Consider the following 19,302-nt stretch of genomic DNA (forward strand, 5'->3'; position numbering starts at 1 on the left):
TATTGAATTCCATCATCCAAATCTGCTCTACACTTCTACTCTTCTCCTTCTTCATTCTTCTTATTCTTCTTTTGTTTTTGTTCTATTTTTATTTCACCGAATTTACTCAAAGTTCATGTTTTGGTTTTGGAATTTGGTACACTGTACCATACTAAATTGTATACCGTACCGGATCGTTCCGAAATGAACCTACCCCCCTCCTGTAAATAATGGCATGCTGCTGCTTCTGCCAAAGGAAGAGTTGGAAGATGAAGCTTCACCTATAACAGCTTCCATAAAATGTAGGGGCTCAAGGTAAGTGATGCAATCTTTCTTAATACTTATGGTACACTAAGGGTCTATTTTGGTTGGATTGAATATGATGACAAATGTATTGGAATTGTTGATTACATTGCATAATTCCATTATCTTGCTTATTCCATTACCATGTACCTATATATTGCATTTCTTCATCGTTTAATTCCATCCAACCAACACCCGTTTCACTCATGAAGTTGAAGGGGGGTATGATGGTCATTTTCTCACTTTAAGGTACCATTTATTTTATGATCTTGTAGGGAGAGTTCTACAACTATTCAGGATGTGGAAACACCTTCAACTGCAACCATCCTATTGTACGCCAATTCATAGTAGATTCCTTGAGGTATATAAGTTGCTACTTACCTATCCCCTGTTTTCAGTTATTATTTCAAGAGTAAATTACAATTTTGCTCCCTGAGTTTAGCACTTACTTAGTTTTGGTCCCAAAAGGAATTTGTTTGGAAGACGTTGCCCTTATTTTATTGTTTCATAATAATTTTGATATCTGGAGCATTTAATCTAACACCCAGTTGTTGATATTTTTTCAACTGACCATCTTGCCCTTTGACCAAAACTGCAAACAGATCCCTTTAGGGACCAAAACCGAAAAGAGTGCTAAACTCAGGGACCAAAATTGTAATTTACAATCATACATGTGTTCCTGATTCTTGGTAAATTAAGTTTTTCTTTATGAAACCTTCCTACAGATATTGGGTAACAAAGATGCATGTCGATGGATTTCGGTTTGATCCCGCCTCTATCATGACAAGAGGCAGCAGGTTATCAGTTATCTATTCTACCAAATATCTTATATTCTGATTCTTATCTTAACAATATTTGAAAAAAAAAAACAACATTCATTTGTATTTTCTTTATCTTTTTTCTTTCAGCCTTTTTGATGCAATAAATGTATATGGAAATCAAGTAGAAGATGATTTACTGACAATTGGCTCACCTCTCACCAACCCATCTTTCAGCCTTTCTTTATCTTTTTTCTTTCAGCCTTTTTTCTTTCATTAAACTATAGTGGTTTTATGAGATGTAGGCTTAGTTATTTATTTATATAATAATTTGTGACAATGATTATTGGCAGGTGGGCATCTATTTGCCTGGTTCAGGGGTTGTCACAAAATACTTGCTCTAGAGGTAAAATTATGATTTTGTCCTTGATTATCTTTTAATCTCTTTGCCTTCCATTTTTATAACTTTCCTCATGTATACAGTTGCCTGCAAAAGTACTTGGACTAGCAGGGATTCAGCATAGTAGGCCATGGCTGCACTATATGTAGTAAATTACAAAAATGGTCCCTGTAATTTTTGCTTTTTCCTTGTTTAGTCCAAAGATGAAACCTTTTTTTTCAGTTTTAGTCCTTATTTCAACATTCTAGGGACCAAAATTGAAAAAAAAATGTTCCAAGTTCCAATTTTGGAGTGAAACAAAGTAAAAATCAGAAATCATAGGGATCATATTTATAATAAAGCACAGCTGGTGGAAGCATCTGATAATCTTGAAACACAAGGTAATTCTGTACTTCATGTTATGCTTTATTTTTATGGTTTAGTGGTGTATTAAAACTAAAAAGAAAACCATATTTTTAATATCTCAATATTTGTTAGCAGCTGAATATGAAAAAGAAATATCTCCAGACTAGTGGGGTAACAAATTTGGATTTGTGTCTGGAGGATTACTTGGAGCACAATCCAAGAGAAAGAAGTCTAACAGCACATCGGAAATCACTCAAAATAGTAACAAAAGGACTGCATTTTATGAAGAGGATCAAGAGAATCTTTACAAACTTGTACAAGTATGTACCTTTTTTTTAATAATAAAAACTAAAAGGACCTCAACTTTTGAATAAAGAATCAACATCTACAAAATTGACATATTTTGTTGTTTTTGCAGGATAAAGCAACTTCTGGAAAACAGGGACTTGGTATAAAGGATCGCCCAAGGAAAATAGCAGGGGTTCGCTTTCAAGGGACAAAAACGTCTTTTAGCGACAGTGAGAGGGAGGAGTCTGAGTCGGAAGATGATCATTCTTTAAAAAAACAAAAAATTGATGATGTGACGGAATCAAAAGTGAAGCTAAAGAAACTCTGTAGAAAGCTTCTTAGCCAGGTACCTGAGAAATCATTGAAGCTTAAAAAACTCAAAGCTCTAATCGATGAAAACTCTTCAATTTTTTCCAATTTCTCTTCAAAGAAGGATTCTCTTGAATTTTTGAGACAGAAGGTATGATTTTTTTTTTCTGGTCACACTATATAGAATATGGTTGCATTTGATTCTGATATTAATAATTTCTGTTATTTTTTTTACTATAGCTTGAACGCAGTGAAAAGTTTATTGTGGAAGGGAAGAGAGTTAGTCTCTCATCTAAATGAGAACAAATCTTTTTGGAGAATTTCAAAGTGTAGAGTTTGCTAAGGCTTGTAATCCTATCGAGTTACACAATTGGATTTGTTAGCAGGTAATTAATATTATTATTCTTAAGAGAATATAGATTTGAAAATTTTGAACACATCCATTTAGGGAATTTTAATGTGTCTTATTTTATTATTAACAGTTGTACCCTTTGTCATACTTGACTTAAATTATGGAAATAGAAACTTTCGGGAAATAGAAACTTTGAAGGGCGTGTTCACCCACTAACAAGAGCCAACTACCTGGCTTCACCTCCCTTGGTTGTAGCTTACGCACTTGTCGGCACGGTATGTGTAAAATTACTCTTCTACCCTCAAAGAAACACACAACACAAATTCATATCATGTTTTGCATGTTGTGTGTTTTATTAACAACTTTTATTTATTCATGATCTTCAGCTATCTTCTGTTGGTGGACAGCTTGTAATTTCAAGTGATGGAGTCGCGGATTGGCTCCGGAATCAGCAGCAGCACAAACAGGTAAGTTTTGTTAAATGATTTTTATAAAGTTTAAAGTCAATCCTTTCATCTGGACAAAATTCTTCATGTTAAATTACGTAATAGTCCTTGGAGTAGTTGACATGAACAGTTTTTTTTGTTAGAATGATTCCATATATATGTGCAAGCAAAGCACATGCCTTGTGAAAAAGGGAAATCTATTCTAGTCATTCTCTTTAACAAGGCAACCTTAAAGTTGATTTTTTAAACCTGATGTTTAAAACTACATTGAGTGTGAGATAGAAGTTTATGCAGAGAAGGAAAAAGATAGAAGTTTTTGAGGATGTTGCTGATGAAAAAGATAGATGTTCTTTGGGATGCTGCTAATGAAGTTTATGCAGAGAAGGAAAAAGATAGAAGTTGTTGGCACATAGTAAGCTAAATAATGCAATTGTATATAAATGAGTTCATTTTTTTATAACATTTACTCACTATTGGAATAATTATTTGTATTTGACATATTAGTGAAATGAATTATCTTTGTTATTTATGGTATTTTATTTATTATTATGAGATTTCTAATGTATTATTTAATATGAAAAATTAGTAAATCTATAAATAATATTTTTTTTAAACATTTAAAATTATGATACGCAAAAATGTGTGTCATCTTTATTTATGACATGGCCTTTCTTGACAGGGGCTTCCTTGATACGCATTGCGTGTCATAAACACGCGCGTCGTAAGGTTACGACACGCAAATGCGTGTCGTCTTCTTTTATGACAGGGCCTTCCTTGATACGCATTGCGTGTCATAACCGCGCGTCGTAAATGCGCGTCATAAATGCGTGTCGTAAATGCGCGTCGTCTATAGACGACGCGCAAAAGCGCGTCGTCTCTCTTTATGACAGGGCCTTCCTTGACACGCATTTGCGCGTCGTCTGAGCGTTTTACGACGCGCAATGAGCGTCGTAAAAGGCCTTTTTTCTAGTAGTGCATCTTAATGATTAAGAAACCATATCAAAATTAGTTCTCTAAGGAAATCTTAGTGCATTCTTATGACTAAGAAGAGGAACTTGAATTGTTGAAATGGTTAAATCAAGAAGATGAGTCATACTTCGTTCCAATACAAGTCTTAGAGTCATACTCCAAGATTGTAACTTGAGTGACATGTCTTAAAGAAGGTTTAAAACACTTGTCAAATGTAAGAGTAAAAGTTTACTACTCTTGTACATTTGAAATTGGTAAGTTGTGATGTTTTGGATAAAACAAAGACCAACTAAGGCCAATGTTGTGAAGTGTTTGTCTTGATTAGAATCCGCACTATCTCTTGGATGTTTGACAAGGGAGTCTTATATGTCAAGAGGACAGTGGGAGTCTTAAAGGTCTTGAAAGTCTCAAGAACTAATCAAGAATAAAACCTGAAGTTCTTCACTAGCACACGACTTGAGGTTTATAACCTATCGTGTTGACATATCTGTGCCCATTCCAGTTAAAGTTGGCTTTGCATATGAGTTCTTAGAGTTCTCAATTTGTTGCACAACAACTTGGAAGCAATGGCAGGCCCTTGAGCTGCCAGGTGGCAAGAAGTTAAGATTGAGTTCAATCCATATGAGTTTGGATTTGTCATTATCCTTGTCTTGTGACTATGATTTTGACAATTCACATGGATAAGAACACATACACCAGTAAATCTAAGTGTCATAAGGTTTCTCTCCGATTCATGAAAATGATGGTGAGGAAACACTTTCACTAAGTAGATTTTAGCTAGATAGCAATTGTGATATTTGCATTCTCAAAGTCGTTAGTGGAGCGCGTGTGGTTAACCGGCACACTAACCTGGACTTGTGAGAAGTGGCAAAAAGGTCTAACCATTATGATTACGGCATACCTCTTCATAATTGTTTAGACTCACAAGTGTGCTATCTAAGGGAAGGTGTATGATTTTGATAAAGTCTTATCAAAACAATCTAGTATCAGAAATCTGAACTTTGGTAAGAAAGTCAATGAAGTATTGATTTCTAGAAGTCCAGCTGATTTCTGAGTACATGTCAAAGCTAGTGGGAGCATAAGTGTTATGCTAATAATCATCATGTTAGTGGGAGCATGATAATTATGTTAAGTATTGCAAGCTAGCAATGTTAATTATAGAAAACAAAAGTTTCAATTGGGAAAAAGTTGTTTTGCTATAATTAAGGGAGAGGAAATTATACTTCATCTCAAATCTATAAGCTTAGATCATGAGGTTTTAATCATTTAGTCAAGGATATATATATGAATTTCATGTTGGAATGACTCAACATAAGGAAATTCTGTATATGAGTCCATTATTTGCGTTCTAAAATTCGATTATGATTACGGCATCCCTTTTCATAATCTGAATTATGAGAACTTGGCAAATTGAAATGGAAATGTTATAGCAAAAGACTGGTTTAGTCTTTATGTGAGACATCATGAATCGTGTCCCATATGCTTCGGATATAGGATCGATTACATGTGCTATAATCATCCGTTCTAAAATTTTCAAAAATGCCTGGGGCATTAAGAAGGGAAAAGGTTTAGAACTGGATATGACTAAAAGGATTAAACAATTGTCGAGGACAATCTAAGGTTTACCAAAGATTGGTTACTCAAGGACAATTCGAAGTATAGTGATAATTCTGGAAGGACCATATTGACATAATCTGTTAGGAGGCAACTCTTGTTCAGAAGTGATAGTCAAAATGGAATCTGGAAATGTTTCAAAGTTAGAATTTTCAATCTGTGTAAGATTAGGAAACTTAATGCTAGAAGGATGTTTCCAAGGAGTTGATCTCCTTTGGAATACTCTGTAATGGTTGTTGTCAAGTCTTTATGACTTTGTGCATAATCATTACAAGAGGATCAATGCATATAAGTTTAGAATCTAACAGATTTCTGTAAATGGCATGAATTTGGAATTCTCGCATTTGCAGTAAGGATTTGGGAGTGTGAAAAGAGAATCATTGAAGTTATGTTCAATTGATCTAGTTCACAAAGTAAAGATCATAGACAAACATAGTATGCATACTTGGTGTATGGCATGACTAGTGTTTAAGAAAAACATAGTGTACATGCTTGGAGCATGGGACAACTATTGTTTTAAATTCAAGAATAAAGTTGATAGCTGAAACAGTATACAATGAATAATGTGTAATCATATGGTGATAAATAAAAGGTGTTTTATTTATGTTCAAAGAGTTGATACCATATTGGATTCAATTATTATTGTGTTTCATTTTGCATGTTTTGACTTCCCGAATAAACTGGGTTATTCTTCCGGAATGACTAAGTTATTCAAACCTCCACAGTCGGTCATATTTTGGAAGTAGATATGAATTAAGACTGTCATGATGGGTTGTAGAGGTCTAAGGTGTTGGACAAGGCTACAACAATCATGAGTGCTCATAAGTTCTGAGTATTGGATTCAACCCGCGCTCATTGGAATCACTTCATGGATTTTAATCACGAGTGATCATGAGACGATAACATCTTATATTCTTCAAACCTAGAGATATGAGTTGTTACTATGAGTTGATAGTACATTGATTGCACGAAACCGCATTTGGTAACTCTGTGCTATAAAACGTGCCTTTGTGTATGATTCAACAAGTAGTAGAACAAGCCATATGAGTCGAAGTTTATCCGTTCCTTTTACCTTCGGGATAAAAGCGATATCTGTGGGCCCCTCGATGATTTGATGATGACAAATGGAAGTGCTCGGCCGGGCCAGGACTGATTTGATTTGTTCAATTAGTCAGTCGTCATAAATCGGAAATCGGGAAACAACAAATGGACAGAGAGAATGATTATAATCCATGTCTCAGTCCATATGATATCTAGAATGGAGGAATATATGATCCCTTATCTAATGGACAAGTCACTGACAAAGGTCAGAGTTCATCGACAAGGTCAGAGTTCGACAGAAGCTTTTGAGAGCTACGATTGCCGGTTGGTTCCTGAAGTCATACGCAATAATAGTTTTAGACTTATCCAAGTGGGAGACTGTTGGATTAATGTCTAAGTCCATAACTATATTTGGTAAGACTTGACCCGACCCGGCATGGTCCATTTGGGTTGCATACCATCATGCACTTGGATGAGAGAAATAAGACACTTATGGTTATTAATATATTATAAGTTCTAGTATATTAATAATAAGAATGATAAGATTATTTAATTAGTATTGATCAAGAATTAATCTAGGATTAATTAAGTGATCAAAAGAAGACTAATTAAATATATGGGTTGATTGTGTAAATCATCCATACTTGTATAGTGGGCTAATACTCCATGGATAATCAAGTTGGGCTAAAACCCATAGGATGGTCTATGGATGCTCCATGGTGTATTTGTACCCATGGATCCAAGGAAATGGAAAGTCATGACAATTAGGGTTTGCCCTAATTGTAACACTATATAAGCATCATATTATTCACCAAAATTGGCAACTAGTGGGTGTACTAGAAGGGCTAGCCGATTTCATGAAGTGTGGGTTTTCTCTCAAGTCATTCCAAGTGTTTTGATGATTGTGATTCCATTTGAGGTGTCACACTTGGGGCACTAGGCACTCTAGCTTCATGAAGACTTTCTTCTCCAAAGAGGTATGTATTCTATCTTGCTATAGTTATTGTTTTGTATGCTAGATTAGGATAATACCTTGGAAGTTCTTATTTGCATGTATAATAGAGAAAACATAGATCCAAGGTATTTAGGGTTGCATGTACACTTAGGAGTGTTAGAATGCTCAAAACCCAACAGTATGGGCCCGTACTACTGAAAGCACAGGACCCATACGCGTATCAGGGAAACCATGGTCTCTAGGGTAGGGTTGCGAGAGTTGGATCCCAGGATTGTGGGAAGTGTCTGAGATTGGTAGGGTGCCTTCAGTATGGAGATTTCGAGGCATAATGATAGTGGATCCGGATCAGGATCGGGAGCTGGAGAGCGAGTTCCGGGTGGATCGGTGCCGTCGAAGGTTATCGATCGGATGAGCACGAGTGAGTTGGATGCGAAGGTTCGTGAGATCCTGTGTGATGAGGTTGCTGCATTGTTACGGGCTGAGTTGCCGGAATTGTTTGGGTCGATCAGGACCGCCATGGTTGAGTAGTTTGATGAGCGATATGCGGCTCTCGCAGAGATGGCTGCCGCGACAGTTACAGCGGCTGTAGCAACGGCAAAGAGAGGAGCTAGTCGGGGTTTTTAGTATCGGGACTTCTATTATACGAAGCCTCCCACATTCGATGGAGTTCAGGACCCGATTGCTGCTATGAGATGGTTATCAGACGTGGAGGGGTGTTTCTCCACGAGTTTATGCCGTGCTGATAAGAGGGCGAGGTGTGCTCTGGACCTATTAGTGGAGATTGACCATGGGGTCATATTCCGACGCGCAGAGGGCTGCGGTTTCAGGGGATCAGTTAGAGGGATGTTCAGTACTCGCTATGTTCCGCGAGATGAGAGGGAGAGATTTTCTCGGGAGTTCCTTGAGCTGAAGCAGGATTCGGAGTCGGTGACTAAGATCACCAGGATGTTTATTGAGAGGGCGATGTTTTGCCATGAGTTCGCTTCGGAGCAGGCTCAGATGTCCTGATATCTGAGTATGCTCAAGAGGGATATCAGACAGTTCGTGTCTGCGCAGAGGTGTGAGACCTTGTTGGAGTTGCAGGAGGCCGCCATGTGGCGTGAGTTAGAGGTTGAGTTGCAGTTGCGTGAGCTGAGGCAGGCCCCGATGCAGTCGCAGTCGGCGCCGAAACGGTTCAGGACCGTAGATGTTAGAATGGGGGATCGGAGCGGCCACACTTGTGGGAAGTGCGGGAGGGGTCACACCGGAGTTGCTGGTCCGGTGGTGCATGCCGCAAGTGCGGAAAAGAGGGGCACTATGCGCGGTATTGTCGGCAGTCGGTGCCGATTCGGGATTTGAGGATTTGTCATCATTGTCGGCAGGTTGGACATTTGAGGGTCAACTGTCCACAGCTTTCTGCAGGACCGGTGCAGGCTCTAGCACCGGCCACCTTGAGGAGTTAGGGGAAGGATAGGATGGAGCAGAGCTCCAAGGGCTCAGAGTCGTGCTTATCGGCTCGCGGCAGGGGGAGACGGAGCAGTGCCGGAGGCAGCTGCGGGTATGATGCTTTCTTGATGTCTTGATTGTCTTGCATTGATTGTGGCGTATTGTTTGTGCTGGTATCTTGCGTGGATTTCGATGCGGTATTCGTTGTTTCGCGGGTTTGGCATGGTTATGGATTGGTACTTCAGGTTTTCGCTTTGGCATTCATTGTTCTCTGATGGTTTGGTATGGTTATAGTTTGGTGTTTTGGTGCCGGTAGCCTTGCGCGGTTTTCGATGTGGTATTCATCCTTTGGCAGGTTGTGGGTTTGGTTACGGGTTATTGTTGGGAATTCCGTTAGTTATCGTTCGTGAGGGTTGTAGTGGAGATGCGGCACTGGGTTGAATGTTAGGTAGCATCTGCAGTCGTAGAGTGGATAATTGAAAGACCGGATTCTTTTGAGGGGATTGATCAGGGAGGAGATGTGTTTTGCTGAGGGTTGCTTATGCTTGTGGGAAGCAGTCAGTGGGTAAATGTTCTCTTTGTGCAGGATTGTTCTGTAAGGTCGTTAATGACGATCGGTAGCAGTTAGTCAGTGCTTTAGTGGGGGAGAATTGAAGAATTCTCCGGGAGGTCGATGAGCATGTGAGGGTGCTTAGCTATTGGGATTCAGCAGTGGTTGTCAGCGCAGAGTATAGGCCGACGAGAGCGAGTGTCGGGTATGCGGGGCGGGATACAGACCTAGGGCATTTGATTGTGGAGGCCTGAGAGAAGGCCGGGATCAAGCTTGAGTAAGTGATAGGGGTGATGCGATCAGAGTATTGGTATGTTTGAGGTACGTGATGGGTTGTACTGCATTAACCCCACGGGATTATGTTGTGCATGTTTTTAGAGCTGGAACCGGAAGGTTCCCAGAGCTGGAACCTGAGGGTTCGCAGAGTTTGGGTGTACGGACCCACAAAGATATAGCCTCGAGTGGGTAGTATGTGTTATGAGAGTCGGTCCAGTCATGCTGGAGACTCTGTTGGTATTGCTGGATCAGTTTGAGATTTGCGGATCGTGTATGTTGCAGTGTGATTGCATTAGAAGGTCTGGCCCCGGGATAGTAATCTTGTTTAGCTGAGGCAGTGATTTCGATGAGTGGAGAGAGGGCATGGGATTGAGAGCCCCTGCAATGAGAACCAGAGTATGTGAATAGCAGTTACGCAAAAAGGGTGGTGTCGCTTGGGGCAAGCACCGTAGCACCGGTTGGAGGGGCATTATGGCCAAGAAGGTCCCTTGGAAGGAAAAGAGAAAGGTGTGTAACTCTGAAGGGAGTGCAAGTTCACGAGAATGGAAGCCGCAGAGCGGAGTTATGGTTAGAGTATTTCGAGTATACCTTCGAGCATCGTGTTCGCGACAGCGAAGTAGGAACCCATCCGGTTTGGGATGTCTGTTGAGGCTCAAAAGGGATGCAGGGAGAGAGAGAATCTTAAATTCTCAGTGTGATTTTGATCAGAGTGTAGGGTGGATGTAGTGGTTCATATTGGGAGATGTTCGAGGATATCATCAGGGTATCGGGTCTTTCAACCTGCGGGTGTTGGGACTAGTTCAGTATGTGTATGTGATGGCAAGAGGAGAACTTGGGAGGGTTGCTCTGAGAGTGAGAATGGACCTCTCAGTCGGCCCGGAATGGACAAAGTGGGCTTTGGATCGGGGATCCGGTGGTTCATGATTTCCTAACCCTTATGGGTCGAGTGGTCGTTGAGAGTTAGAGCAGAGTTGCGTCTTGGGTAATTTTCGGTTACAGAGAGTGATGTGCAGTACAGAGATCGTGCTTCAGTCGACAGAGCAGACTCGACAGAGCCGACAGGAAAGTTATGCAGACAGACGCCGGTCCGAGCGTGAGTTTCAGGTCGGTGACTTCGGATTCCTGTAGGCCTCTCCTTGGAGAGGAGTGATTCGATTTAGGAAGAGGGGCAAGTTGGGGCCCCGGTATATTGGACCTTTTCATGTGATTGCGGGGGTAGGCCGGGTGGCCTATCGTTTGGAGTTGCCCACAGATTTGAGACAAATCCACGATATTTTTCATATGTCGCAATTGAGGAAGTATATAGCCGACGAGTCGGCAGTGGTTCCATTAGAAGACATTCAGGTGGATGCGAGCCTGAAGTATGCCGAGAAGCCAGTGGTCATCAGAGAACGGAAGATCGAGGTTCTGAGGAATAAGGAGATACCTCTGGGTTAGTTCAGTGGCAGCACCGGAGGGGATCGAAAATGAACTGTGATCTGGAACGTGAGAGATGGGAGCAGCATCTGGGGCTATTTTCAGAGTGAGACTTCGAGGGCGAAGTCTAGTTCTAGTGGGGGAGAGTTGTAACAGCCCGGAATTTCAGATATTGATATAATTATGTTTTTGGGGGTGATTTAAGAGGGGACTCGGCGAGTTGGAGCCTAGACTCGCCGAGTAGGATCGCAGACTTGGTCGCGGGTTCGCGACTGGACTCGACGAGTCCAGATATGGACTCGGCGAGTTGACGCTGTTCAGCAGAAACCCTAACCGTTCGGTTTTGGATCGTATATAACGCCCCTTAGACCGTCATTGTCCGTCTTTTGGTCGATTGAGAAGAACCCTAATCGTTGGGGACGTCTAGAGCAAGGGAGAAAGCTATTGGAACTTGGAAGAACTTGTTAGGCAAGAAGAAGAAGAATTTGGCCAAAGGAATATCAAGGAGGATCGAGTCCTGACGTTTGGGGGACACAGAGAGTGCGTTTTCAGGTAACACTCGGACCATTTCTGTTATTTTGTTGTGTATACGAATCTAGGGTTTATGAAACCCACTTAGTGATTAGATGGGTTATTATGTTATTACCCAGATGTTTATACCCCAGTAATAAGATGTTTAGAAGTCCAGAAAGTCCCATGATTGTATATCTCGGGACCATACGTAATTCAGGAAGCAGTTGCTCGTCTGCATGACATGGACTCGCCGAGTTGTTCTTCAGACTCGGCGAGTAGCTTGAAGATTAACTGGGACTCGTCGAGTTGTTCTTCAGACTCGGCGAGTTGAGTCGGGGTGGCCCCAAGATTCTTCCAGGAGGAACTCGTCGAGTAAAAAGGGGATACTCGACGTGTAGAAAGGGAATTTTAAGGAATCGGTGAGTCAAGAGCAAGTGACTCAGAGTCGTTGAACTCGGCGAGTCTTGGGGGTGACTCGGCGAGTTAGGTCGCGGGTTAAGCAAAGTTTTGAGTATGGGACTCGGCGAGTCATAGGGTTGACTCGGCGAGTAGGGTCAGTCAGGGGTTGACTTTGACCTTGTCTTTGACCAAGGATTTGACCATTGGTTCCAGGGGTATTTTGGTAATTGTTGTTTATTGTTTGGGTTCAGTGCATTGGTGGCTGTCCAGAGGTGGAGATCGTATCAGTGATCGGAGCAGCTTGAGCTATATGTTCAGTCGGCAGTTTCGAGGTGAGTTATCCTCACTATATCGTTAGGGTTTATGGCACCAAGGCCGACCCTTTTTATCGGATGGAAATCCGGGTAGTTGTCATTATATGTTACAGGCCGGAAGGCATTACTATGTGGACCGGAAGGTCATGGCCTGGAAAGGCGTATGTATGCATTTAGTATGTTGACTGGTTCATAGGGTAATGTTATGATAGTGACCGGCTAGACCGGTATCCTGTTAGAGTAATGCTATGATATGTGATCTGTTGATCGATTGTTGTCTATGAACTGCTATATGATTGCTTGATATGTTATATGTGCATTCTATGCTTATGGGCCGGAAGGCAATATGTTATGGGCCGGAAGGCAATATGTTATGGGCCGGAAGGTGATTATATTGTGTGATGGACCGGAAGGTCGGCGTGGGTAGGACCGGAAGGTTTACCCAGCAGGGACGGAAGTCCCCTGAGACACATGGACCGGAAGGTCAGGGCCTGGAAAGGCGTATATGTGGTTGGTATTCTGGGGGTATCTCACTAAGCTTTCGGGCTTACAGTCGTGGTTTTATGTTTCAGGTTCTCAGGAGTCTGTGGCAAGGCAAAGGCGTGATCGTACCGTTCCTCGCGTTGGTGTTTTATGATATGAACCTGGGAAATTACTCTGTTAAATAATGTATTGAAAACCTTTTTGTAACAATGTTAATAAAATGGATGATTTTGAAAAGTTTTAATTGTTTTGAAATTTTGGATGTTACAGTTCATGGCCGTGAACTCGTGTTCGGCCGTGAGCCCTGTTCATGGCCAGTATGTTCCTATATATAGTGTCAGAGTCTGTCAGAGTGAGGTGACGTATCAGAGGTGTTTACGGTCATAGTATGCGTTCTCAAGGTGTACCAGACATTTCTTCTAATAGACGCGTGCATTGCTTGATAATCTTCTTATTCTTCATTCTTGTTGTTATTTTGTTTCTTATCACTAGTTTGGGTCATTGAATTGGAACTTTCAATTGGTATTAGAGCAAGTCCAGTGTCAAAATAGATACGAGTTACGTTTGCGGTTGAAAGAGTTTCTTGTTTTTCTTCATTATTCAAGCTTGTTTCCGCATCTGATCATGTTTTCACGGCTAAGGAAATCGAAATCTACTCAAAAACACTTTTTTCATCAAAAACTGGGAGTTTACGGTTTGCTATGTTGAAGCGAGTGCGGCCGTCAACACGTGATTCAGCCGTAAACCCTTCAAATTCTAGAACTGTAAATTGTTTCTGGATCGTAATCGATTGCTTGACCATGAACCATTCATCAAGTGTTGACTGTAAACACATCTTGGACGGTAAAGCATTGTTTGCCGTAATCAGTTGAACCATGATTGAGTGTACGGCCGCAAACAGATTACAGCCGTAAACAGATCCCACTGTGAATAGATTCCAACCGTGAACTCTAATTTTGTTTTAGCTCTTTGATTTCAAGTTCCTTTTCATTTAATTTAGAAAATTAATAAAAACAACAAATTAAAAAATGGAATCTCAAAGCACTACCATTCATCAAGAGCTTGACTCCATCATGGGAACAACCACACGCATCCCAAGATTGTTATATGTAGAAGGTTTCTCATAGTGGAAATACTGAATGGAAAAATACATCAAGATGAAGGATTTCAAAGTTTGGCTCAGTATTCTAAGGGGTCCAATTAGAATCACTACCACTCTTCTAAATGGAATCCTTATCGACAAAGATTTTGCAAATTACACAGACACGAATTTCGAGAAAATTGAAGAGCAAGAAAGGGCTCTTGTGACACTTAGAATGGCATTATCTCCGGAGATTGCTCAAGGTTTTTGTGAATTTGACTAAGCAAAAGCCTCGTGGGAAGCTTTAATCGCAATGTATGAAGGAAATAAGGATATGACGCAACTCTGTCAGGACATGTTGCGACAGAAGTTTAATATGTTCAATCACATTATTATAGAAACTTTGGAAGCTCAACTACAACGTTTTATTGCAGTCACCAATGAGATGAGTTCAGCCGGTATCTCAGTGACAAGATCAGAAATCAACAAGAAGTTTCTTAACTCTCTCCCAAAGTCATGGGATAATAAAGTTGTTTTCATCAAGAAAACAAAATATCTTAACCGAGTTAGTCTGGATGAAACCATGGCCATCATCAAAGCATATGATCTTAATGAAAAACAGAGAGAGATCAATCATGTGAACTCTTACTCAACTGCAAATCTCAGAATTTCTACAAACAATGCTTTATCATTCTTTACCACTCCTCAAAGTAAAGCTTTCTCTATTCCACAACCACAAGGTCAAATGTTTGCTAACTCACAAGTTCAACCGTGTGCTCTTCCTCAACTATCATCATATGCTATTCCATCCATGCAAAGTTCTCAACCTTCAGTATCTTATCCACAAGTTGCTTCCTCTTCAAAAGCACCTATTTCAACTCCTACTCCCTTGGAAAATGAAGAAAATTTGGCTCTTGCTACCGATCTTGTAAATTGCTATAATGCCTTCATGGCTAGCGAGCTATCTCCTTAACTATATTTTGTTGATTTGGATCAAATTCCTCCTGAACATGTTGAGGAGATGGACATCCCTTAGTAAATTGATATGGTGGTGTTCAGAGCCAAACAGTTCTCCAAAAAACGGGCAAAAATAATTGGGGAATGAATGCTGATAAGAAGGTGGGGTTCAACAAAGGCAAACTCTTATGCTTTAACTGCCATGAACATGGCCATTTTGCCAGAGGCAGCCCTAAGCTTGACAGGAGGGAGAAATGTGAAAGAACAATAGTGTTAGTGAGTAGCAGTAGGGAAGATACCACCAGTAACCATACCGCAAATCTTGTTGTGGTGGCTCAGTTGTTTGACTGGGCTGACCATATTCAGGATCTAAACATCTCGGGACTTGAAAATGCGCATCTTGCTCAAATCAACGACATTGTAGAACGAGAAGCTGAAGTGGACCTGGAGGCAGAGATGATGGAATTACAATTTGCATTCATGGTTCAAACTACCCCTGATCCTGAGAGAAATGAGGTCAGTCAAATTTCTTGCTCTCAAACATGCATTGATACTGTTAAATTTCTTCGTGAACAAATTGAGTTACTAAAAAGGGAAAATGAGGACCTTAAATATGAAGGATATACCCTTAGAAAAGTCCACAGACCTCTAAAAGAAAAATTAGAGATCAAGACTCAGGACTTTAGAAAACTACAGGAAGAATATAGCAATAAGTGTGAGTGGTACAATTTTATCGAGAAACAACTTGCCATTGTGACTACCGAGCTTGACACATTAAAAAATAAGTTTGAAAATGTGGATTTTAATTTCACAAAATTTGATGTGTCAAGTGAAGTAGTTGCGTAAATGATGGAAAATAGTTTGTGATTTAAAAATAACTAGAAGAAGGGTTTAGGGTATGATAAAGTTCCGCCTCCATTCAATCATAATTACACTAGTGTCCCTTTGACTCAGGAAGAGATAGTCTGAGAACCATTTATGGTGTATGGTAAACCAGTGGCACATGTCATAGAATGTAGTTGCGTCAATGATGGAAAGTAGTATGCGATTTATAAATAACCAGAAGAAGGGTTTAGGGTATGATAAAGTTTCGCCTGATCACAGGACACGGAATGTAGTGTTAAGGAAATAGATACTAACATTTTTACTTCCCATGCAAATTTATCTCTAAGTCAAGGAAATCAGGAGTCTGGAAAGAATAGTGATAACAATTGTGTTTCAAAATCTGATGTTTTCGTTTCTGACTAAAAAACTAGTGTTTTGTCTTGTAATGATACTATGACAAAGTTTGATGACTAAAATTTCTTTAATATGATTGATGATCTGTTTAATAATTCTGATGTTCCTGTTAAGAGCACATCCACTCCATCATCACCAGTCACACAACCTGATTCTTGCACATGTATTTGTCGGAAGAGTGATGTTTTCATTAAAGAAAATAAACCAGAAAAAGGCGGTACCAATTTTTATACCAAAAAGCAAACATGTTTAAACTACGGAATCACTGGTCATATAGCTCGTAATTGTCCTAATCGGCCATTTGTTCATTTTTCTGCACCAAGAAATAGAAAATGAGTCACGAGGAAGGTCTCTCATGAGAAAGTCCTTGAGATCTAGTCTTCGTGATGATGATTGGAAAATTAATAATAACAAGAAAAGGGTTGATCTTAAAATCAACAAATAGGTTTTCTCCAAACCAGCCACATGTGCTTTTCCACAATCGAATGCAGCTAAGACAAGGTCGCTTTCATCAAAGGGTGCGTCTGGATCTTCGGCTAGTCGTAGCCGAAAATCTAAACACTCAAAGCAAAAGAAAAATATTTCTAAATCACCTGTGAATTCTTCAAAACCTAATTATCAATGGGTGCCCAAATCTACACTTGTCCAATCGTCATCATTTTCTGACGGTGCATCTGAATGTAATTCATAATTGAAAAATAAAAAGGATAAATCTGTGAATGTCAAAGGTAAACCCAGGGTTGTAATAAACTGGGTCCCCAAATCTAATTGATCCCGCTCATTGTCCAGGAAAGCTGCAGAGGAATGTCGCCAGACCATGGTATGTCGACATCGATTGTTCCAAGCACATGACAGGAGACATTTCCCAGTATCACAACATTCAAAATTTTAACAGGGGATATGTTTCATTTGCGGGAGGGGATGGTGAAAAGATCACTCAAAGAGGAACAGTTTCTAATGGAATGTTGAGCTTCGAGAATGTCAACTACGCACCAGAGTTAAAGCACAGTTTGTTGAGTGTTTCTTAAATTTGTAACAAGGGCTACTCGACGCATTTCACTGATAAGGAATGTATAATTTTGAAGCCAGGCATTGTCATCCCAGATGAATGGATCCTTGTAAAATCAAAACGGGATGCCAATGAATATATCATTGACATGAATAACAATCTTCCTGAACAAGTCACTAGCCTCTTCTCAAAGGTTTCCGAGCACAATGCTATGTTGTGGCATCGTCTTCTCGGACATGCTAACGCAAGGAACTTGAATCAACTTGCACATAATGAAATGGTGCACGGGCTTCCTGTCAAATATTTCATCATGCTTGAAAAGTGTGTGGCTTACGCTCAAGGAAAACATCACAGAAAGCCACACTTGCCAAAACAGGTTAATTCCATCAACCAGGTGCTCCAATTGTTGCATATGGACTTATTTGGTCCGGTCAACGTCCTCAACATCAATAGAAATTCATACTTCTTGGTAGTGATATATGATTTCTCACGGTTCACGTGAGTCTTCTTCTTGTCTAACAAGGCTGGGAGTGCTGACCTGATTAAGAAGTTTGCAGTAATGATTGAGAACCAGACCAATCACCGGGTGAAGGCGCTCAAAACTGACAACGGTACGGAATTCAATAATGCTGCTCTCAATCATTTTTGTGTGGAAAAAGGGATAACGCACCAATACAGTGTCGTTCGCACACCTCAGCAAGATGGTGTTGCTGAGTGGAGAAACCGAACACTACAAGACGCTGCAAGGACGATGTAATGTGACTCTAAACTTCCAGTTTTCTTTTGGGCCAAGGCAATCAACACGACGTGCTATGTTCAAAAGTGTGTTCTGATCAACAAAGCTTAGATGAAGAACCCGTACGATATTCTCTACGATCACAAGCCATCTGTTAGTCATTTTCATATCTTTGGCTGTCCTTGCACCCTCCTTAATCTGGAATCCAACCGCAAATTCAACGCCAAGGCTGATGATTGTTATTTTGTGGGCTATGCTGCTCGTACGGCATGCAGGGTCCATAACAAGAAAACAAAGCAAATTGTGGAATCCTATGACGTGCACTGGTTGGAGAAGAACGAGATGGAGGCCCGAGTTGGTCCGGATTGGTTATTTGATTACACATCTCTTTTCAAATCATTAACTATGTTTTCAAATGATTCGTCTAGTTTGGCATGAAGGAAGTTATTGAACATGAAGAAGAAGATGTTGTGTACAGACCACCATGTAACACCCGTCAAAATTAGGTCAATAACAATCACATGTGATTATGCCAATCATGTAATGTGATTTTGTTAAACTGGTAATGTGATAAACTTACTATGTAATTCATGTTAAAGTAAGAACTTTCATGATACAACTCAATGTATACGTTCATACGATTACAAAAATATAGAGAACATCTAAATCTGACTTCGCGTGAAGAAGTTATGATAAATGCTAACGCTATAATGCCTTATAACAATAGAGATTTAAAATAGACTTAGAATTAGCTATTTGAGTCTAAAAGAAAGTCGTAGTACTCAGAATTACCTACGCGTGCATATAAAGAACGCCAAAAACGGTGTTCGTATGCAAAAGTTATGGCCTTCCGATGATGCAGCTGTCAGAAACCCTAAATTAACCGAACTCACGACGTGAGCATCAAAAATTCATGACGTGAGGACTCAACAGACACTAATCGGAGCTAGAAAACACGCGTTAAGGCTATGGGGTGACTCATGGAAGTTCACGACGTGAACCTATCATGTTCCCGACGTGAATGGCCCCAGAGCACCCTATAAATAGCGATCAAAGCTCATTCAAACCTTACACCTTCTCCTTTCATTCTCTCTCGTTTCCGAAGGCCATTTTCCCTTCCCGATCCTGACAATGACGAGCCTCTG

At 40.3% G+C, this 19,302-nt stretch overlaps 1 pseudogene; it reads left to right on the forward strand.

The window, feature by feature from the left end:
- Window positions 1–214: 214 nt before the first annotated feature.
- Window positions 215–3,034, forward strand: LOC128132955 (G-patch domain-containing protein 1-like; annotated as a pseudogene).
- Window positions 3,035–19,302: the final 16,268 nt, after the last annotated feature.

Source organism: Lactuca sativa, chromosome 3 (assembly GCF_002870075.4).
Source record: "Lactuca sativa cultivar Salinas chromosome 3, Lsat_Salinas_v11, whole genome shotgun sequence".
Taxonomy (NCBI): Eukaryota; Viridiplantae; Streptophyta; class Magnoliopsida; order Asterales; family Asteraceae; genus Lactuca; species Lactuca sativa.